The sequence below is a fragment of the Canis lupus genome, chromosome 37, assembly GCF_011100685.1.
Source record: "Canis lupus familiaris isolate Mischka breed German Shepherd chromosome 37, alternate assembly UU_Cfam_GSD_1.0, whole genome shotgun sequence".
Classification (NCBI taxonomy): domain Eukaryota; kingdom Metazoa; phylum Chordata; class Mammalia; order Carnivora; family Canidae; genus Canis; species Canis lupus.
Window position 1 is genome coordinate 20,454,668 of NC_049258.1, and position 24,722 is coordinate 20,479,389.

Consider the following 24,722-nt stretch of genomic DNA (forward strand, 5'->3'; position numbering starts at 1 on the left):
ATAAACTGATGAACCATTTCTAGCAAAAAACTTGATTAACATTCAAAAACCATACATACCCCAATTCCATTTCTGATAACTAAGAACTAGAAAGTTCAAAGGAACAAAAGGAATAAAAATACTTTTAAGAGGAAAAGTAAGAAGCACCAAGCCTGAACTACTATGTACCCTGGAAAATATAATATATGTATATAGTATGTTCAGTTCCTTTTTTTTCCTGAGATTTTATTATCTAATCATGAGAGACATAGAGAGGTAAGCAGAGACAGGCAGAGGGAGAAGCAGGCTCCCCATTGTGGGACTTGATCTGGTTTGTTCAATTCTGATGTGATAACCAAGAAAGAAAGAGTCTTTTGCTCACTCAGTAATTCATAAACCCTTAAAGAAGTTGGAGACCTGCTTTAAAATAATATCTGAGGGCAAGTAACTTGGGTATAGCTAAGAAAACACTAACTATGAACTAGTAATAGCTGAAGTTGGATAATGGATTCATGAAGGTTCATTTAGAATCTACTCCTGTATATATTCACATTTTTCCATACTAAAAGAGAAAAAAAGAAGAAAAAAATCAATCAATCCAGTGCCAACAGTTACAAAAATGCAGCAAGTATAATTGAGAACTTTGAAAACAGTTGAAATAGAAAAGTGATCAGAAAGAAAAAAAACATTTAACAATGCATGACAATAAGAATAAGGGTAAAATGCAAATGATTAAGACTATATAAGTGAAAACTAAATGTTTGTAAAATACTTCAAAAAATTTCTTAAATCTAGCAAAATTTCAGCAATCTTAATGATTTTTAAAGGAACAGTATTAGTTTTCAAAAGAATGACAAAATTAAGCTTATGAGTTAGCAAAAAATGGTTTGCTGGTAATGAAACAAACTCTATGATACCAAACACATCATTGATTCAAAATCCTAACTAACTCTAATAAGCTTGATAACTGCAACACACATGTTGGGGGGAAAGGCCACTTACTAAGTTCTCTCCAGAACCTGTTTAATAGATGTTTGGCAGTCACGATCTATTCTTAAATTAGTCCAAATCATTAAAAATGCCTTTAATAAAGATTTTTTTTAAGTGTTAGGCTGGAATTTTTTTAGCATAAATCTATTAAAAGTGATAAAAAAACAATTTAAGTTTCTATTCATTTGTTCAGCTTTAAGTTAGGTGGAATCATAAGCCTAGAGGCCAGAAAGATGAATAAGGTAGAACCACTGACCCTGAAACTCAAGGGGAGACATAACAGGTGAGGGGAGAGCACAAGAGGTAGTAGTTCAGGAAAATTCATAGCCTACAGAGCTGGCCAGTGGTTATCCTAGCAATCAACCAACTGGAACATGGCCCAAAGGTACAATGGAATCAAGACTGAACTAGAACAGAAGGCAAAAAAGACCAGGTATATGAGTATGGCAATATTACATTCAATTTAACTCCAAAACCCACAATATCCTCAAAGCAGATGAAAGACAGGTGATTGGCCATGATCCAAAATGAAGCAGCAGAAAGCATTCATTCTTTTAAATACTTTTTGAATTATAAAGAGCTCAGTCTAGTAGAGACAGAAAATCAAGAAATAATGAGAATATTGTGTGATGAGTACACAAGACATTCAAAACCCCAGAGCAAACCATAAACTCAAGCCCTGAGGAACCGAGGTACCAAGGTCAAGTCAGGACGATCAAATGTAACTCTGTACTCAACTAGTGAGCCACCACACAGCTCCAGATTTTCTCCTTAAATGAAGAAATATTTCCCCTTTTTAATGGCCTAGAATCTGAGTCCATTAAAGATAACTAGCTGTTAAGATCAGTGGTCAGGCTGCAAAGTCAGGCAGATCATTAAATATATTTTAATAAGAAATAAACTAGAACTAAACTACAGACTCAATAAAGGTCTGTAAGGAACTAGTGAAACACACGATCAAGTTAAAGGTAAGTGAGGTTGACTGCAAGTTACCAATAATTAGGCAGAAAGCTAAGATTTCTGGTAATATAGCAAATGGGAATTTACTTTTCCAGTTGTTTTCTACTCAGCAGTATTGTTTACTATACATTAAAACAACTTATCATGAACTCCAGCAGCAATAAATACATAATGAAGACTTGCTATGTGAAAATTATTGTACAAGGGCACCTGGGTGGCTCAGTGGTTGTGCATCTGCATTTTGTTCAGTCATGATCCCAGGGTCCTGGGATCAAGGCCCACATCAGGCTCCTTGCAGAGAACCTGCTTCTCCCTCTGCCTGTGTCTCTCTCTGCCCCCTCTCTGTGTCTCTCACGAATAAGTAAATAAATAAAAAACCTTTAAAAAAATAAAGATTATTGTGTTAACTTTAGGAAATAAAGAAGTAATAAAGAATGATCTTTAAACTCAAGAAACTTACAGCCACAGTAAGTAGAACATGCAACTCTTGATCTCAGGGTTGTAAGTTTGAGCTTCACAGTGCATGTAGAGATTGTTTAAAAATAAAATCTCAAAAAAAAATTTAAAAAAGAATCTTACAGCCAAATTAAGGAAATAAAATAACTACCTAAGTATATGAACAAATATACAAAGTAGGACATGTGTCAGATAAGTGTTTTCCTTTATTTACCAATGTAATTTTTCACTAGCTTAACCTTTCATGTTACATTCATGCTGTAGTTATAAGATTTATAATAAAAAATACTGATAAAAGGAGCAAAAGGCGATTATGGAATCAGTATTAATGGTGGCAATGAGCAAATCTATGAACAAATCAATTCTAAAACTCAAAGTTGGGATCCCTGGGTGGCTCTGCGGTTGAGCGTCTGCCTTCAGCTCAGGGCATGATTCCGGAGTCCCGGGATCGAATCCCACATTGGGCTCCCTGCATGGAGCCTGCTTCTCCCTCTGTCTATGTCTCTGCCTCTCTCTCTCTCTCTGTGTGTGTCTCTCATGAAAAAAATAAATAATATCTTTAAAAAAAAATAAAAAATAAACCTCAAAGTTTATAGGGTACAGATCTTATATATACAGTCAGGATCCCCTGCCATTCAAATTACTCAAAGCCATCAGTGTATGAGACATGAAAGAATATTTAGATCACCTGACTTGAATGATATGAAGCAAGAATTAAAAACATTCTTCTTCAGAGTTTGGTTGAGTATGTGAATAAGAAATACCTGCTGTCAACTCTACACAAATACTAAAAGGCTTGTAAATTTTCCTGACAATTGTTTTTGAGGAGTTTTTCAAAAAAAGAAGTTGTTATATCCATAGGGATGTTTTCACTAGGTTTGACTGTTCACATTTTCCTTTTGGATGCTGAAATATGCTTGAAAAAACAATTTCAAAGGAGAGATTTTGCTTTGCTTTACAGGGTTATTAGCAATTCATTTAAGTCCCCAAAAAGCATTTTATATTTATTTTCTTTAATGTGTATTCTCATATGATGGTAATTTTATACCTTTAATACAAGATAATAAATTTTCAAGCGTTCAGTTAAAATGAACCATATGGGTGAAAAACTATCAAAACCTATAGCACAGAAAGCAAGAAATATTAAAATTAAATAATGAAAACACTCGCTTTTACAATGTTTTAAGTTTAAGCAACCTGCATAAGCTCTCATGTAAAGGACAGATTTTGAAATAAGTCAGGCCTTGGCTCAAATACCCAAAACAACACTTATCATTTACCAATTATTCAAGTACCCTTGTCTAAGCCACAGTAAAGTGAGCAAAAGCTCATCCTCATTTCAAATTCCAAAGTTGTCATTTACCAGTTGTGTATCATAGGGCAAGTTGGTTGGCCTCATTTTCCCTCTCCTAGAATGTTTCCCTGATTAAATAATAATAATAATAATAATAATAATAAGAAGAAGAAGAAGAAGAAGAAGAAGAAGAAGAAGAAGAAGAAGAAGAAGAAGAAGAAAACACTACTTCCCAGAGATACTTTAAAGATTAAATGGTATAAAAAGTACATGAAATCATCTCACATAAAGCCTAGCACATAGTGGCACTCAATAGATGTTAGTTCCATTCCTTGTTCCTTCTCCATTGAATTCTAACCTACAGTTTGCACATACAGTATTAGTTTAATTCCTACAGCCAGTATTAGAAAAGTGCTTGGTAATTATTTTTACTATAACTTGGGAAAAGAAATGAATATCTAAAGTCTTATAGAAGTATACAGAAAGTATTTTTAAAATAATCATAATATGATAAAATATATGAATAAAAAATCATCTATGTCACTCTGAAACGAGAATATACTTGAGAAGATAAAAATCATGGCTTTCCCCTAACCTTAATGTTCCATGATGGCAGGTTTCATGTCTACCTTCATCAGCTGATGTCTTCCCAACCCAGAGAGAGTACTAGATATATAGTAGATAGTCCATTAATACTGTCATACTTATAAATGAATGAATGAATGTGCAAAGGATATTATTCACTTCCCCATTAAATATTAAGAGACTTCAATCTTGGGAAATTCTCTTTGTTACTCATTTGAAAACCTCTGCAGCCTTATATAATTTATTTTTAATTTTTAAAAATATATTGAGTATAGTTGACAATGTTACACTAGTTTCAGGTGTACAACTTAATTATTTGACAAGTTTATACATTATGGTATGTTCACTGTAAGAACAGCTGCCATCTGTCCTATTATATACCTATTAAAATATCAATGACTTTCTTATGCTCTGCTTTTTATTATGACTTACTCATTGCATCATTGAAATCTATATAATGTGAAAACAACAAAACACAGATTCCCTCAACTGTCTCTTCTTTAAGTATTTTCTAAGTTGCTACAAAGTCCCAAGCTCCTGTTGGAATGTGCATAACTTAAAAGCCTTTCATACAGGGAAAAATATTAGCATGACTTTTTTTTTTTTTTTTTTTAATTTACGACAGTCACACACACACACAGAGAAAGAGAGAGAGAGAGAGAGAGAGAGAGAGAGGCAGAGACATAGGCAGAGGGAGAAGCAGGCTCCATGCACTGGGAGCCCGACGTGGGATTCGATCCCGGGTCTCCAGGATCACGCCCTGGGCCAAAGGCAGGCGCTAAACCGCTGTGCCACCCAGGAATCCCTAGCATGACTTTTCTAATCTGAAAAACAACAATAATAGTAACCTTTGTTGAAGTCATATTTTGCAAACTTTGCAGTGCTTTCCTGTTTCCCCATCACACTGATATAATGCTCTTTGCTCATGCAATATTCCTCTTCACTAGATGTCCTTTTTGTCCTCATTTTCCTGCTTTCATCATGCCAGGTAGACCCCCAATGTTATTTCCTCAAAGGATATCTCTTTCTGGCCTATTTTAGCAAAATTAATGTCTTCCATCAGAGCAGTACACCCGTTATAAGGGGAGTGATATGATTTAAACTCACTTCTCTTAAACTCTGCACTGTCACCTGAGAACAATCTTACTCATCTCTGCATTCCAAGGATTTAACACAGTGGCTGGCACATAGTAATATTCAGAAAATCTTCACTGAAACAAATTGAATCCTTTCCCAAATTACCTTCCTAATTTGTTATAAAGACACTTAGAAAACAGGTGTTGTTAAAAGCAATTTTTAGTAAGCATTTTTTTAAATAAGAAGATGAGATCTATTTTATTAAAAAGTGCTAAAAAGCAACTAAATATTTTCTAGATTATATATATTATCCAACAGACAGGCTTTTGGACACATGCTCATGTTACCAGCCAAATTCACCAGTAAGGTAAGTGATATCATAGACACTTTACAGATTGAATGGCATGTATAATAACATATTAACATCATATTAACATCTTAAATATGATTTCATTTAAATGAGGCTTTGTTTTTTAAAAACAATCTGGTTTAAGTCTTTATTCACTGTATTCTCATACCAGAAACTATTTTTAAAGCTTATTTACAAAAGCTAATAAAACTGGAGTTTATTCATCAGCCCATAAGAGTCAGCGTGCTAGTTTCACTGTGGTGTAATAAAAGAATGAGAGAGTAGCTATCTACTCAGCAAAGGTGTTGCAGCATTAATGACAGGGAAACTGACCTGAGAAAAACATCTGAAACCCACAACATAATCTGTAGAATGAGGGAGGCGACACTGCCACTCAATACAACGCACTCTGTTTAAGAATTACCTTATTCTGATGTATAACGTCTTTACGTTTTGCCATGTATACAGAAGAGCAGGTCTCTATGCTTGATTATCCTTAAGGAGGTTGCACCCTTGTTAATGATAGGTGTCAAGATCTCCCAAAGAGATGGACTTTACTCACTGGAAAATGTTGAGACTTTCCGGGATCACTCTGGCCAAGTTCTTAAACTTGAGAAGGTGGTGATTAAAAGTTAGCAAGTGGCTCTGTTGTGGTGAGATGTGGGGTAAAGAATAATGGCTAAACCAAACTACAGACAACACCAAATACGAACTTTACCAAATTATAGAATTCAAGACTGCTTAGTCCAGGAATCACCACCCCAGTAAAGAGGAAGAATTAATTGGACTTAGGAAAACTTTTGAATTTTCACCTAAACACTATACTAATTAATGAATCTTACGTTCTTTAATATTCGGCAATACCTTACTATTTAAATATAACTCTGAATATAGACATGTAGAATACAGGGAAAGAATCTCTGGAATGTTGTAACTGTTTGAATAGTTCCTATCCTGCAAATACCTGCATCCAAAAAGGAGAGAGTGAGAGAGAGACAGACAGACAGACAGACAGGCTGCAAGAAAGTTGCAAATGTTACTAATTTATCAGTACTAAACTCTCTCAAAATATAGTTTTAACAATGCAAAATAGTGTATGACATGTACAAGTCACAAAAATCAGACTAAAATAGCACTAAATTTCCATGGACAAGAATGTCACCTGTGGCTGTGGGGAAGCAGAAGTGATCTTGATGTGGTATTAAGTTAATTCCACTTATTTTTCACACATAAACATTAGCCGTAATGGGGCAACCCACCTTTTTTTCTAAATCTCTACCATTGTTTGGAGATTTGTGGATCCCTCAGCAGGAACCACAAGAGCTAACAACTCTTTCAAGGAGATACCCCCCCACCCCGCACCCCCTTTACAATCAGACACCAGTCCAGCAGCCCCTGGCTGTGCTCAAGCAAGGAATTTTAGGAATGGAGAAAGGAATGGCATATTCCCTAGAGAGGCTAGCCTGGAACAGGGGTAGAAGGGGGAGGAAAAAAGAGCACCCTTCACATCCCTGTCAGTCAACTATTATTAACTATTATGCTGATGGAATGGAATCTAACCTTATACTGGCCATGTCTGGCTTTCTTCCAGGTTCAACACGATTGCCAAAGAAGAGACTGTGGTTTTATTAAGTGATCTAGCCTTTGCTCCTTAAAGATCTCTGTGTTAATGCAACAGGGAGCATCTCAACATTATATTCTCTAGCATACATTTACTCTGCTCTCAAAAAAAAAAAAAAAAAAAAGCAAAAAAACCAAAACCCTTTCATAACAACAGTACCCTCAAAGTAGTAATCTTAGGTTTTAAAACAAAGAGTAGGGGAAATCAACGGAAAACCTGAGCATATTCAAAGGTCTTGATACACAACATATGGTAAGGTTAATCCTGGTAGAGCAGAGAAAAAAAAAGGTGATCTAAATAATGCCCATTGCTTCATTTTAACTCCTTATTTCTGTGGGAATTTTGATTTGCATAAAGGTATTACAAACCTTATGAAGCACCAAAGATTAACTCACACCACTAATCATATTTATGATGCCAAAAAAAGAAAAAAACCCACATGTGCTTGTAAAACTCAAAATACTGATTGTAATATTTTGTAATTCTAAAAGGTATAAAAATGCAACTCATTTAAGAAAAAATTGCTTTATACATGTCTATAGAAAATGACAGTCCACTATTATTTGCTCATTTATACCCTATCTCATTCCAAAATATTTAAAAGAAGCTTTAAAAATAATATTCCTTTTCCAAAAATAATAACCAAAACTGAAGGTATTTAATAGATACTAACTGCATGCTAGGCACTATGCTAAGAGTTTCAAGAACATTATCTAACATAATCAGAACAACTCACTGAAATAAGTGATATTATCCTCATTTATATCGAGAACACCATTTTTTAAAAAAATAAGTAGCTTAGCCAAATCTTATAATTAGTAAGTAGCAAAATCTTGGAGAGTAAAAATTTGTAAAGAAGAAAAACATATACAGATAGGAAAAAAAAAATAAGAGTGTATCACACATAAAAGATCTGCCATACATGTCAGGAGTAAAGAAAGTCATGCATGATGTTCACATATCTGGCAGCTTTGAACCGTGATTACACTGTAAGTAGTTTCAAAATTGCTCTGTGCTGCAAGAGCATTCTGGCTCTCCCATCTTTGGTTAAGACCTTTTGGTTAAGAGTCAAGATCGCTATCTGCATGTCTTGTAGAAATGAATCTCAAACTTGACCTGTTCAAAATAGAATTTTTCACTCCAGTCTCTAAATCCACTCCTCCCTCCAGGCCTCCCCATATCAGTGAATGACATCACTATTCACAGGGTTGCTTGGGCCAAAAACTAGCAGTAATTCCTAACACCTCTTTTTCTTCACATGCCACTTCCAATCCATCAACAAGCCCGGTAGGTTCTACTTACACAATACATCTGACCTCTTCACACCAACTCCAGTGCTCTCCTCCAGTTGGGTCCACTACTATCAGTCACATAGATCACTTTCACACAGGTCCCCATAACATCCATGGCTTGTACTACTGCTCCCTTTGTCTATACTCCACAGAGTATCTGGAGTGGCCCTACTATTCTCCTTATTCACACCACTATAACCACACTGGTCTTTTTGTTCCTCAAATACACCAAATAAGCAATGTTTTACAATTCTCAAGAATGATCCAGATATATCTTCATTTGCTAAATATAATGCTTTATGTAACAGAACATTTTTGGCTGCCAGATCTGGGGCCCAAAAAGTAATCTCCACTCAGCTAGCCCCAATTCTGTTTGTAATCAGTCATGGGCATGACAACCTTTATTCTGTAAAAGGGAGATGAGGGAGGAAATTGAACTAAGGGTAACAGATAAGTATAGAGGTGAAAGTACAGCCTAATATCTGTTCCCTGTGAAACTCCTTGCCTGAGATTAAATGTTTATAGTCGAGGAATGAAGACCAAAAAAATGATGGAGCTTCATTTCACGAGAAATGAAAATCTGGAAAAGAGATTACAGCTACAAACTGATCAAGAGGCACTTCCTGATCTTCTGGGCACTAGCAGGGTTTGTTTATTTAAAAAAAAAAAATTAAGACTATTTGAGAGAGAGAGAATGTGCATGAGCAGTGGGGAGGGGCAAAGGAAGAGCGAGAAGCAGGCTCCTGGCTGAACAGAGATGGGGCTTGATCCCAGGCCCTTGGGACCATGACCTGAGCTGATCGCAGGTACTTATTTAACTGACTGAGGCAGCCAGGCGCCCCTAGCAGAGGTTGTTTACAGCTCAGATGACGTGGTATGGCAAAGCTGGGGAAAGGGATCCCTACAAAAAAAATCTAGAAGCCATACATGGCATCCTTGATATGAGAAATGGTTTTCTCCTTATAGGTGTGTCAACAAAGGATCTTTGTCAAGAACTTCTTGAGCTATAGATATGAACATTCAGGAGCCAGAGGAGGAGTGGAAAGACAGTCTATGGTAGTGACAACTAAGAGAATGGTTTTTAGACATGTTCGAGGTGATAGTGGGTCAGGGGTAACTTGAAACACTGTAAAGAGGGCTAATTTCCATGAATCAGGCCAGTGGGGTTGCTACTAGGGAGCGCTAACTACCTTAATCTGCTCATGAAAAGATATGTGTCTTTATATGAAAGTCACAGACTGGTGAGATATGTAACATCTAGGTTGACCTATAGGCATATAGGTTCTGCCTATAGGTGGAGCCCCATTTTTTCTTTTATTCTATTTCTTTTTAACGGAAACTAAACAAACATGATCTTTTGTGTCATCAGCTCTAGACTCATTTACTCTGATATTTACACTTTAATTTGGTGCTCTGGACACACATAGACTTATATAATACAACAAAATGATTTTATATCATACTTCATTTTCACCAAGAAATACGCCAATTCAAAAATTAGTGTTTTTTTTTTAATTGGATGTGTGATTAGTTAAGATGATGTATAACTGGTAACCTTATAAAAAATGGAAATGTGGACACTGACATGCACACAGCAAGAAAGACATGTGAAAAAAAAATTAAAAAAAAAAAAAAGAAAGAAAGACATGTGAACATGAAGGCAAAGGTTAGGGTAATGCATCCAGAGACCAAGGAACGGCAAACTACCTACACCTAGAAGAGAGGCCTGGAACAGATTCTCCCTCATATCTCCCAGAAGGAACCAACACTGCTAACACCTTATATTTGGATATCTAGCCTCCAGAACTCTGAAACAAAAAATTTATATGGTTTAAGCCACCCAATTTGTGGTACTTTGATACAGCAGCCCATAAAATACAAGCTCAGATAAGATACATCCCACGGACCTCAAAGGAAGTGTATAAATGATCAAGAAACTACCATAAGAACCTTTGAAATACTTAAGAGGCCAGGAAAGTTGCCAGAACACTAGAGGTGGGCTATTTTTATAATTTTTTAAAGCAAAGCATTTGAATTCTCCAAATCTCAGATAAATAAACTTGCAATGGACCCATTAAAATTAGTAGGCAAATGTTTATGTAACAACTTTAGAAAGGGTTCCAATGTGGGTTCACTAAAAATAGTGTTTTTATTGTTGATTCAATTATTAGACTGGCAGATAAAGAAAATGTGAACTTTGTCTCTCCTGAACTTAATTGCATTTTTGAAGAAACCTCTCACGATATTCTTGAGGTCAAAATAGAGAAACATGCAGGAAATAATATGAGTTAGGTACATTCATAACAGGTTGAACAACCACACCCAAAAAGAGTTGATTAAGGAAAGATGTTAACTTGAAGAGAACAAGTCCTATGCCACAGGGCTACTTTAACAGGAATGAAAAAAAAAAATGCAAGGCATATTTATCAAACCTGTGGATGACACAAGCTGATAAGGATACCTGAATGGTTAAGTCTGGATTCCAGAAATTATCTAATAGAGGAAACACTGAAGGAATTAGAGATGTTTAAATAGGAGAAAAAGAACAGAAAGGTAGATATGAAAGCTCAAGTCTAGATATTTGAAAGATATAGGATCAACAAAGTTCTTGCAGAAAAATCTAGATCTTCTAAAAAAAGGTATTTATATATTTGACAGAGAGAGAAAGCACAAGCAAGGGGAGCAGCAGGCAGAGGGAGAGGGAGAAGCAGGCTCCCCACTGAACAGGGAGCCTGACATGGGGCTTAATCCCAGGACTCCAGGATTATGACCTGAGCAGAAGGCGGAAATTTAACCGATGAGCCACCCCGGTGCCCCAAGATCTGGATCTTAATTAAAGAAATAATACTTCACTTCTCTCTGCTACTATCACTCTAGTTCCAAGTAATATGATATTTTACTTAACTATTACTGGTTTCCTTATGTCCATGAGTTTCCCCATTTCTTCTCATGCAATTTTCTAATCCATGCTCTCAAAAAACAAGTTAAGACATCTTTTATATATCATAACCATAGTAGCCTGCTCTATCACTTCAAGGTACAATTATGGTCATATTAAATGTTTATTTTAAATATAACTGATTAGCGATCTCACGTGCCCTAAAAGTGCAGTCTGTATACCATACGTCAAAGAAGAGTGGAAAGTACTGATTATTTTGCTATCTTCAAAGCTACTGGTGTTTTATCACCCATCAATGCTGGCCCACTACTGGCTCCCTATTCAAGCCACAGTGGCTTACACTTACCCATTATCAACTGCTCTTCCTCAGTGTACAAACTACCCTCAGGACATCTGCACTACTTTCCAGCATCAGCCCTGGGAGCATAAAAGCTCTTCTGAGAGTTGGTCCCCAGCCTGGATTCCACTTTTATGTCCTCAAATAAAATTTTCCTCAAGGTATTTTTATTTCAGAAGTCTTACTGCCCTTTCTTGAGACTGGATTTTTTGGGAGCAGGGCCACCTACATGCCTCCATCCCATCAGAGACCAGGTATTAGCTCTTTCTCTTGCAGAAGGTCCTGAGCACCTTATGTAAATTGACCTCCTCCTCCCCACAAACCAGCTGTACAGAGCAGAACATATCTGCACTCCCTGGAGACAGCAGCCTTATATTAATGAAGTCAGAAAATTTTCTATTCCAAGACAAAGGCTGTGTACTTGTTCTACATTTCTATAACTAAGAAACTCATTTAAGTAATGCAGAAAATCAGCCTTTCTAAATTTAAAAATTTCCTCCCTCCTTCCACCAAAAAAAAACATAAATCAAATCCTACCAAGTCAGTGTTCAAAATCTTTCAGTAGTTGCTCATTTGAATTAGGATATAAATACAAACTTCTTCTATGATCTACAGGAAAGTATAATGTCATAAGGCTCCCTTCCTAAGTCTCCACCACCAGTCCCACCCTTCATCTTGCTTGCAATTACTAAGCCCGCTCGTCTTCCTTCGCTTCTTTGATGAACAAAAACTTTTGCCTTAAGGTAAGCATACCTCTCATACACCACAGCTCTATGTGTATCCCCTTCTTACTGACTTTTCAGCTTAAGTTTTTTTTTTAATTTTTTTTTTTTTTTTAATTTATGATAGTCACAGAGAGAGAGAGAGAGAGAGGGAGGCAGAGACACAGGCAGAGGGAGAAGCAGGCTCCATGCACCGGGAGCCCGACGTGGGACTCGATCCCGGGTCTCCAGGATCACGCCCTGGGCCAAAGGCAGGTGCCAAACGGCTGCGCCACCCAGGGATCCCCTCAGCTTAAATTTCACCTATTGTAAATATTCAGTGTAAACTAAGGTCCTAATGCTGTTTTTCATTGTCCCCCTGTTCTTTTACTTTGCAGCACCTATTAAAAATCATCATTATACATTTCTGTGTATGGTTACTTTTTAATGTTTTCTCCTAAATTGGACTGTAAGCTTTATAAGGAGAGAGCCATATCTGTTTTGTTCATTACTGTAGGGCAAGTTCGGTGCCTGGCACATAAAACATCAGGAAATATTTCAAAACTGAATAATAACTAGGAGTGTCCAACAACAGAACCATCAATGTTATAGGCTTGGAAAAAAATCTTCAGTGTATATCAAAGATTCAGCAGAAGAAATTCCCTGAGTTAGAAAGCAACATCAACCATACAAACTCTAACTTTCTAACTCTGAAACTAATACTTTATAAGATACAGTCTGCTATATGGATTCTAAGAGGAATTCTAAGAGGAAGTCAGTTCAAGGAGGAATTACCTAAGGTAGAAGTGACATAGAACTTAAGACAAATCTTTCACAAGACAGAGAATTTCAGAGGTGTGAAAGTGAGCAAAGGCAAATAAAAGCAGAAATGAGAACATCTTATGTTAGGAGATCAATCTGACTCATTGAGAGAGGCACGAAAAAACAAGTTAGGCAGAAATGGTAAGGTCAGTTGATAAAGGGTCTGACCTGAGTTCCATCTCTTGATCAGAAGAGTAAAGAGATTAGGGAGAGTCATCTGTATATGATGAATATGTTAGAGGGAAAAGTAGCCAGAGATAAAGGACCAGTAAGAGGGTACTAATCTACCATAATTATGAGGCTCAACATAAAGACAGGGGCAATATTCTACATATCACACTACAGAGACCACAGTTTCCATAAAAGACAGCAGGAGAGAGAAATTACCATACATAGCTGCAGGAGCCCAGAGGGATATTCAGCATTTGCAGAGGCCAGGGTGGGGGATGACTCAATGGAACTGGAGAAAAGCCTATTTCTCAAACCTGTACAGAAGCATTTTAATATTTTAGTAACCAGTATAATGTACCTGTGAGTGCTAGGTAAATATCAGCACCAAGTAAAGAAAGCCTAGATGAGACAAGGAACAGTAGGATAAGAAAGGATAGGATCAAACCAAGAGAAATCTTATGGGGAGAAAAAAAAAAGAAACTAGAAGATTAAGTATCAGAAACAACATTAAGTAATCAGTGAGTTCAAGATTTCAAAGCCTGAAGAACCTTACAGAGTAAAGGGTTATATTAATGACAGGGATAAGATAATTTGGAAAGAGAATATATTCGAGTGAAATGGCATGTAAGAATTCTGCATTTTTTTATCTGTTGAGCTCAAAACATTATTTGTAGTTATTTCTAAACATCCCAAAGGCAACTAGAAACATAGATCTTAAATTCAGAATTCAACTCAAAGTTGCAGACTTCGAGAAAAAATAAGGAAAAATCAGTATAAATGTGATAACTATAGATAAGCTCTCTAAGTGAACATTATAATGAATGATTGAGAGTTTTACAATAAAGTAAATTAAAATTGACCAAAATATAACAATAAATTAAAAATTAGGATGTTATATAATTGCAAATTGAATGAATCCTTCAATAAGCCCAAGATTCATTTTAAACAGTGAGCCTTGGCGCAGCTGAGTAGCTCAGCTGGCTAAGTATCCAACTCTTGGTTTCAGCTCAAGCCATGATCTCATGGTCGGTTGTGAGATTGAGTCCTGCATCAGGTTCCATGCCCAGAGGGGAGTCTGCTTCAGATTCTCTCTCACTCTCCCTTCCCTTCCCTTTGCTCTCATTCTTAATCTCTCTCTAAAATAAAACCTTTTAACAAATCTTTAAATAAAACAAAATATACCAATTGCTACGGACTGAACTACGTCCTTGCAAAATTCGTTATATTGAAACCCTGGCCCACGGTGTGATGGTAGTTGGAGATGGGGCCTTTTGGGGAGATAATCAGGTTTAGATGGGGTTATGAGGGGAGAGCCCTCATGATGAGGTTAGTGACCTTTTAAGAAGAGGTACCATAGAGCTTTCCCTCTCCCTTTCTCTCCCACCCACCTCCTCACTCTTTCTCTGCCTTATGAGAATATAGTGAGAAGGTGTGTACAGGCTGTGAAGAGTCCTCACCAGACCCAACTATGCTAACATACTGATACTTAAACAATTAAAGGAGAATCACTAAGTTAAACAATATTCTAAGACTGCAAAAATAATTATATACAAATTAGTCACTTGATTAATTTAATCGAAACACTCTGATAGGAAGATCTGTCACCTAGGAAAAACATGCTCCACACATGGTAAGTACTCTATAAATGTTTGTTATATGAAAAGAATGAATGAGAAATGCATGGGTGAGTGACTGAATAAAATGATCTTGTGAGAGAAAAGTCAAATACCATAAGCTGAGAAAATATAAAAATTTAATCTTTAATGAAGAAGTACACAACAATAAAGACTTACTGGATGATGAAAAGAGTTTAAACATTGAGAGTCAAAAATTTAAAACCATGCATATATTACTAATTTTAATCATACAATGACCCCTTTAATTGTTCATTGGTATATAATAAAAATTTCAAAGATCAACTTTAAAAATATTTTTATGAAAATGAATACAACTTTGAGATTGCCTTTTCACTTAGTTTTACTTTTACCTGTTTGTGTGTCTATTAATAAAAGGCTGAAGAAAAAAAATGGACATTGCAATTTATGCTAAGCCTATACATTGCTATTCCACTAAATCTAAAGAGAAATAAGATTTTCATGTATTTCAGCAGAAGCAAAACTCAGGAAAAATTTCTAATTTAGTATTTTTAGCTCATCTAAGCATATTGTTTCCATTTATTAGAGACAAAATTACAGATATTTAAAATAACATATAAATATTATGACTTGGCGTAAAAGAATTCCATCTGCAGTTTCCTTAATATCAGTTGATATTTGTAAGGAACCCATGTCTAGGTTACAATGACTTCTTAACCTCCTGTCTTTGGAAGGTAACACGGAGGATATGCCCAGAAAAGCATAAAAGATGAACTAGAGAAGAAGGTACAGCTGAAATCTCTAAAAACAGCATCCCATTCTCTTAGGATAAGTCGTTTGATCAAGAGAATATCATGCTCTAAACTGGGTACAAATTTCACAAACTTAATAGCTAAAAGATTAACTCTAAAAATGCCTAAGAATATCCAAAAATATACAAGAATAGCAACTCAAGCCTGGCCCTCAAAATAAAACTGCTGGTAATTATATGTAAAATTTATTTGTTTTGTTTCCTTTCTGATTATCAAAGCAACAAGCCTTCACTATATAAAACTGGTAAACACAGATACATAAACCCCACAAACCTACCCCTACTTAAACATTTAGTATGTCTCTATCATATCTTTTTAAGGAGAGTTGAGACTATATGATATTAATAAACTGTTGACATATATAATATATACTATACATAGTATATTCCTCTAAGTTAGTGTAAGCATTTCCCATTTCATTAAGAAAATTTTCATCAACATAATTTTCTAATGTTACATATGTTTCATCTAGAGAATAACCATAATTTACTTAAGCGTTGTTTCCAAAAATAATTTCCAATTATAAATCTTAGTGGCTGTATTTAGGCGTAAAGTTCTGTCTGTAGGGACGCCTGGGTGGCTCAGTGGTTGAGCATCTGCCTTTGACTCAGGGTGTGATCTTGGGGTCCTGGGTGGGATCGAGTCCCGCATCAGGCTCCCTGGGAGCCTGCTTCTCCCTCTGCCTATGTCTCTGCCTCTTTCTCTGTGTCTTTCATAAATAAATAAAATCTTTAAAAACATAAAATTAAAAAAAAATAAAGTTCTGTCTGTACTTATGACAAGTTTCCTAAGATTAGTGTTAAAAAAGGCTCTAGTATTAGGAGGTCAAAAACCAGTACAGACATGATAAGGGTCCTGATATATACTACAAAATTTCCTTCCAAAATAGGGCACCAATTTCATATTTCTGTGAGTAGGAGTACTAGGCGAAAACATCAATGTTACCAATACTGTTATGAATCAAACCAATACAATGTTAGCAATGTAAAATAATCTCAGTAGTTTTAATATTTTTTTAAGATCATGGGCAAAATGTGTTTCATGATTGCAAATAGGGATGGACACTTCTTTCTTTTTCTAATTTTTAAACCGTTTTATTTATTTTTAAAATTTTTTTTTAAGATTTTATTTATTTATTCATGAGACTCAGAGAGAGAGAAGCAGAGACACAGGCAGAGGGAGAAGCAGGCTCCATGCAGGGAACCTGATGTGGGACTTGATCCCAGGTCTCCAAGATGACTCCTTGGGCCAAAGGCAGCGCTAAACCGCTGAGCCACCCAGGCTGCCCATTTTTAAACCATTTTAAGATGAGTTTGTTGTGTAAGCTATTAACTTGTGATAAAAATTTTGAAAAGTGTCAATATCAGTCACTGAAAGATTAAGTTATTGCTGTCTTTATATTTTAAGAGATAATACATAAAATAGGTAGTAAAATCAAAGCTAATGGTATGCTTTATGTAATAATATGGTTTCCTGTGCTAATTAACACAATTGTGGAATCATTATAGATGCTCAAGTGAACTACTGTGGTCCTAAAACTGCAATTGGAAATAATCAGACTTATAATGTAAAATGATGTAATATTTTAAAACATTTTAAAACATATGTAAATAAACATATCTAAATAATCAAAGTAAAATTCCATCTCTGCTATAATTACCAAATACAGAAAATAAAAATAAAATTCTGCACAGTTAAGCAAATAGCTATTCCCTACAACCAGTAAAACCAATTCTTTTTCTCTGGGCTTTTTGTTTGTTTGTTTTTTAGTATATTTACTTTTGCTGACAATAATTTAAATCACAAACTTCATTCCTAATTGAGTATTTTTTAACTGAAACCTCAGCATTTAGCCTTTATGTCCATAGATAAGTTACGTGGATGACTTTTAAAATCAATTCATGAGATTATATAACTTAATAAAATATAATAATTTTAATTTAAAAACTAAGTCCCAATTTCTTCATGGAAGGGGAAAAGTGATTCCAATATTAGAAGTTACTGTGTTATAGAACATGGCAATAGCCTGCAGAGGTGTTCAATAAACATTGTTCCCTCACTTTTCACTCTTCCCTCTCCCACCCTTCTATCAGTTTATACTTGTTGACAAATCAATTATTTATTTGTAATTAGAGGTGTGATAAAACAGGATATGATTACATACTTAACAATATCCATCACCAAACATTTTTACACTCTATCAACAGTTAAATGCAATCTGCTAAAGTACAGGATCATTTGAAGGGCCCTTTTCCAAGTCAACATTAAAAAAGAAAAGACACTTCGCAAAAGAATACTTTTTGCAAGAGTGAGTAAAATAGTTAATATATATTAATTAACCTCAAAATATCCCAGAAGTTAGGTCAGCTATATCATTCTATACCAATGGTTCTAGACATTGACGGCACATCAATTTATTCTGGGAAACTGATGAATCACTGATGCCTGAGCCCAACTCCTGAAAATGCTGATTAAATTGGTATGGAATGGGCAAGAGCATCAGTATTTTTAAAACATCTCCAGACGATTCTAACATGTAGCCAGAATTGAGAACCACTGAACTACATATTACTTAAGAGGAAATAAGTTACAGAAGAGTAAAGTGACTTGCAAAAATTTATAAAGGAAGTCAGTAAAGAAGCTGAGACTAAAATCCGAGGCTCCATTTATAGGAATTATATGAAAATCTCAATCTACAGTCAAAAGAGGTTTGAGCATAACCTGGAAATTACATATTACATAACCTGGAAATATTTAAACACGTTATTGGGACAGGTGTCACATTTAATCCACATTTAACCTTATGTAAAATGCTTATAGTCAACAAAAGGTCATCCTTACCGTAGCCATGAATGGTTTTCTCATTATGCTACCTTAATTACAGAACTAATACTTCCTTTGCTTCTAACTCTGAAGAAAAAAAAAAAAACCCACTCAAAGTCTAACATAAAAATTAGCAATTACTTTTTGTTATATAAAGAGAAATATAGATAGATTCTTTATAATGATTCTATTCTATACAAAAATGAACAGACAGAGGAAAAGATGAGAACAGAATCAATTCCTTAGGTGATGGGCAAAGAGTTTCCAAAGCAAAGCGCTCTTTTACTCTGTCCTGGTTAAAACCTGTTTGTCTAGGGATTGGCTCAGCTGCTCCAGTTCCAGCTTCCCAGCCTTCCGAGGTGCTGACGTGACCTCAGTTGTCTCTTTGCTGGAGCTGGATCCAACTAACAAAATCCAACACATGCAGGCACTTGTTTCTCCATTATCCAGTGCCTTCAAGGGCAGCAGAGAATCAGGAGTCAGTCACCTCTTCTAGTTCTGCCCTTGATAGTTTTTATCCTCAATCTTTAAACACTCCCCAAAGGCTATCAGGCAAATGGACATGTCAATTATCAGTGGTAGAATTAACCAAATGAAGACAAAATAAAAATCCAACTAAATATTAACTAGTTGATTTAGAGAAGGAAAGCATCTAGCAAGCCCACTGAATTTACCCATCTACTGATGAAGATCCAAAGACTTACTTTATTAAGGACTCTACATAAGGAAAGTTACCCTTGGTCCTTCTCTTCCCACCTGACATCCTCTCTCCCATCCTTCTTGTTTTTCACTTGCAAAGATAAAGAGAAAACAGGTTATTGAAGAGACAGGGAAAGGGAAAATTATCTAAAGTATTATTTTATTAGATGCAAATATTATATACATGCTTCTTGAGTACTTATGTCCACATGAAAAGTAGGAATGTTACTGAAAAATCACTTCCAGGGGTGCCTGGATAGCTCAGTTGGTTAAGCATCCAACCCTTGATTTCAGCTCAGATCATGATCTCAGGGTTCTGAGATCGAGCCCCACCTCGGGCTCGAAGCTCAGGGCAGAGTCAGCCTGAGTTTCTCTCTCTCCCTCTGCCCCTCCCCATGCACTCTCTCTCTCTCTAAACTAAATAAATAAAATCTTGAAAAGAAAAGAAAAGAAAAGAAAAGAAAAGAAAAGAAAAGAAAAGAAAAGAAAGAAAAGAGAAAAGAAAAGAAAAGAAAAGAAAAATCACTTCTCATCTCCTTTTTGGGAAGAAGGATTCCACTTGCAAACAAGTATCAACTATAACTTGAATGTATTATCCCTAAAACTCTGCATTATCAATAATTGATAAACATGTGTGACTTAATCTCCTGTGCCCATTTACCACTGAAGATCTCCAAATACTTGAGCTTTCTTCTTCTACCTCTAATCCTGATTTTAGAGGACGATACACATAAAAATATTAATATCTACTAAAATATAGCATATTGTCTTTTTTCCTTCTATTACTGAAAACGAAAGTCCTAAAGATCTGGACTATAAATTAGAAAACACTATCTCTTAGTCTAACACATGAAATTTACACATTTAACAATCCCTTCCCCTATCCTCATCTTTATAATGAGGATAATATGGAACCCACTTCAATGTGTCCTATATGGTTATTTACACAAGTAGGTTAGTTATATAAGTTGGTTTGGGATATGTTTACATTTAAATGTATAGTATTTAAGGTAATTGATGTTGAGAACATAGATGACTCTCCTGTCTTCTAAAGCAATGCTTTAAAAAAAAAATAAATAAATAAAGCAATGCTTGTTAAATAATCTGTGAAGAACATTTTTGTTTTAATTTCCAATTTGTCTCAGACAAATACTTTCACATAATACAAAGAAGTGAAATTTGAAAAAGAAACAAAATACAAACTCAACAATTTTATTACTGTGCCAAAGTTTTACAAAAGTTTTAAACAATTACTTAATTCCTATATTTGTTTCAAGACAGATAGGTAACAAAGACTTCCCAGTCCATAGACCACGTATCAAGCATGCTGCATATCTTTGTTACAGTGAATACACATTCGATTTTAGAAATGATAGTGACTGCTTTGCAATAAATTAAATTTAGAAATTAAAAATCCTTCTCATTAATGATGTTTCACTTACATGGATCTCAATTCTAATTAGGTACCAATTTTTAAAAAGTAAAATAGCCAGTATACTATATTCATCCCTTCATAAAAACCATATATTTAATTTATGATCTTAAAATGTCACTGAATGAAGAAACTGGATTTTAACTGACTACTGAGAGTAGAGCACTACAGTACAGAATAACTTCTATATTGTAGAATAGTCACCAAATAAACTATGAAAAACACTAAGAGTAACCTTGCAGGTGTACATTTAAATAGTCCTAAAAAGCTCCTCACACTAATCTTTTTATTTATTTTATTTTTTAAAGATTTTCTTTATTTATTCAAGAGAGAGACACAGAGAGAGAGAGAGAGGCACAGACAGAGGCAGAGGGAGAAGCAGGATCCACACAGGGAGCCCGATGTGGGACTCAATCCTGGGTCTCCAGGATCACACCCTGGGCCGAAGGCAGGCGTCAAACCGCTGAGCCACCCGGGCTGCCCTCCTCACACTAATCTGACTACAATATATTTTGAACATTTGGCAACTATAACAGAACCTGTTGGTACCTCAGGTAGTATTTAAAAAAAAAAGAAAGTGCTATGTACCTATATAGAGTTGAAGAGAAGTGCCAATAATATAAAGCCAACAAAGTCAATAGTACAGTAAAATGTTTAGTTTTTTCTAATTGAATATGTAATAAGTATTTTATATATTAATATACATTATATTATATTTTATATATTTTCTTTTATGGTTCCCACACAATCTCTTATCAGTTTCGGCATTAATGCAAATAACAATACAGACCCTACCTACACAGTTAAACTTCACTAGGATTGACCCTTTATATATTTATCTTCCTTTATTGATGGAGGAAAATCTCCTATATTCCTATCCCTAACAAGTTAATAATACAATAAGAAAAGTGAAAGGGACAGAAAGCATTCTTGTGTCTACAATGACAAAGTTTGGTTTATCAGCAATATCACTTTATACTTTTCAAGCCTACGTTAAAAAGAAAATCTCAGAACCCATGAAATGTTTTCATTGGCTATCTAAAATGCTATATAGTGTGATTAGGATTAGAGATGAAAGTGAGAGGCAGTCTCCAAACCAACATTCCTCATTATTTCTCCAACCTGAAAGGTTTTTTCCTTCTTTCATATGTCAAACTAAAAGTTTTCTTACATAAGGCAGTCCAACAGAGGTATCAGAGATGGAATGGAATAGACACCTTCACTCCAGTCTACTTTAAGAATGCACTAGGAAAAGTACTTGTGATCTACAAGCCTTCTCCACATTAAGGTTTTTTTGTTGACTAACCCTACCTACTATGAAGATGATCATGAGATTACAAAAGTAAATTAGTTTCAAAAAGAGAAAAGCATTTCCTAGGCCCAAATTAAATTCATGTTTCATTTCAAAAAGCAATGTTTAAAAATGTTTAACATCCAAAAATGAACATAAGTTTAAGACCCAAACATATAAGGCTACAATCAGCTATCGAATGAAGAATCCAGTGCCTTTCAGAGTACTTTTAATCAGTGTCTGTATTCCATCACATGAAATACAGTACAGCTTGTTCTGCATTTGATCCAAGATGCTAATGATAGTAGCTGTGGCAATCAAATCAGTAGCACAAATGATAGTACATTCACACCTAAAGAGCAAAGGAACATTCTTACCACTTTATTCTCACTTTAGCTCTGTCTAAAGGACAGGAAATAATGTCATTCCTCCCTTAAGAAATAAACCTGCCATTTCAGATAACTGATCCATGACGAGTTACTAGTATTCAAAACTGACAGAACAGTATCACCGAGTAAGCCAATAGGACGTGATTTCCAGGCTGGAGACTTGAATCTGCTATACAGATTTTTCACTCTGTTGGTAAAACCAAGAAAGACGCACATATGATACATATTTTTAAAGTTATAGCAATTTTCACTTTTTCAATTATAATATATTTTAACTTGGATTTATGAGTGGCATCTTTTAGATGGGACAGATGTATACTCCCAGAAATAACTGACTACTTTCTGTACCCAGGAAAGCCGAGGTGTGGTACTGTTGGTAGTTGCCAAGGTATCTGTTTGCCCAACTTTTATGCTGGAGCAAAGGTAATGAGCTCTTAAAGCATAAAGTGAAAGTGGAAAAAGACAAAACTTGCAGATTGGATTTCCAATACTGAATTAAAATGCACAGTGCTGTCAGTACTTGACCATTAAGTGCAATACAAACAGAAACAAACCAGAGCAGTTCATAATTCACCAAGGCAAGTTTGGAGGTTGTTTTTACACCTCTCCTCTGTTTCTGACATAGAAGCAATATGAAATTTTAAGATGAAGATGTTAATCTCTTAAAATTTTAATACTCATTACCACAAAGAAGAAGAATACATAAAAACCCACAGCACACAGCAAAATGAGTTTCAATAACACTATATACAAGATTTAAAGGAAAGGGTCTCAGTTACACTGAATCTATAGAAAAACATACTATTATTTAACTAATAATGAAATATTTTACTCTTTATTCCCACTGTACCAGAGGCGGGTGGGGGGGGGGGGCGCAGAGAGGAAAGCAGTGCTTTACCACTGCCTCCCTGCTACTGTACAACAGCATGTATGAAGGTGTCAAGACGGAAGCAAGTGTGACAAGTGAGGTAGATGAAGAGTTCTTTTTTACTCTAGAATATTGTGGGGTAGGCAGTAATGGAAAAATTAGAGAGATGACATGGCCTGAAGGCAAGGAAATAATCTGAGGCTCAAGTTCATAACGTGGTCACAGTAATGGTAATATAAACAATAACAATGAAAAGTTACTCAGTGCCCATCATGTTCTAAATACCATATAGGAGGCCTAAATATACATTTAATCTAATTCTAACCATCTAACAAATAACTGTTATCACTTCTCTTTATACAGGTAAGTCAAGTGAGGCTCAGAGATACTCATTTATTCATACAAGGTCACTCAGTAGCTAATTATTCTTTTGGGTAAATAATGATAGTTTGTGATAACTAATGACAGACAGACAGATAGACACATGTATACATGTTTATCACAGCTAATGGAAACTCCTGGATTTTAACCTGTGACTGCCTGCCTCTAAAGCCTAGATTTAATAAAAAAAATCATAAAAGGCTAATCAAAATATAGTTTATTAATGCTTACAGAAGATAATCCTCTGATTTATCAAATCAACAAATAAAAAGAAAAGGCTTAATATAAGCTTAGTGAGCACCTAATAAATGTACACTGAATGAAAAAAAAAAGAATGAATGAACATAGGACAACAAAGGATAAATAGGCTTTTTCTTTTTTTTTTTTTTTTTTTAGGAAAGAATAGGAAATCTCCTGAACCTTTCTTATTACTACTTCTGCTCCCTGAAAGGAAGCGTCTTCTTAAAATAAAATTACATCTTAATCTTCAGTGTTTGTTTTGTAAACTTTGGATAATTAGGGAAAATAAGAGCATAATACAATATTTGCTTAAATATTATAAGAGCTTAAGAATGAGTCATTTTAAAGTATATATAGATTTGCTAACGATGCTAATTGTTATAACTTAGAACAACTATTACAGAAATACATGTTGTAAAATTATTAATCACAGTGATCAGATTTATAAGGAAAAGGTTAAATGAATTTTCTAAAAATAGTGTATTTTGAAATGTACTGAGAAAAGGAATGCTAATTATGTATAAATGATGTATATATTTTCTGCATAAAAACTGTTTCCCTTATTTTAATGCTTACACACTTCAGTTCTGTTGTAATGGAGATAAAATGGAAGGAAAAAAAAAGAGTTAACTATTCCATACCCAGAAGTACTGAAAACT

The 24,722-nt window shown here is 35.1% G+C and overlaps 1 protein-coding gene and 1 long non-coding RNA gene across 19 annotated transcripts in view; one reads left to right on the forward strand and one right to left on the reverse strand.

Annotated features, from left to right (window-relative positions):
• The window catches only part of LOC111094317, an 80,837-nt gene extending 73,442 nt beyond the window's left edge, over positions 1-7,395 (forward strand). The window contains exons 5-6 of the long non-coding RNA XR_005385359.1: positions 5,639-5,708; positions 7,282-7,395. This is a non-coding gene — a long non-coding RNA (uncharacterized LOC111094317). The remainder of the gene's footprint in view (positions 1-5,638; positions 5,709-7,281) is intronic.
• Positions 1-24,722, reverse strand: part of IKZF2 (IKAROS family zinc finger 2) — a 154,738-nt gene that overhangs the window by 81,252 nt on the left and 48,764 nt on the right. The gene's annotated exons all lie outside the window — the stretch shown is intronic.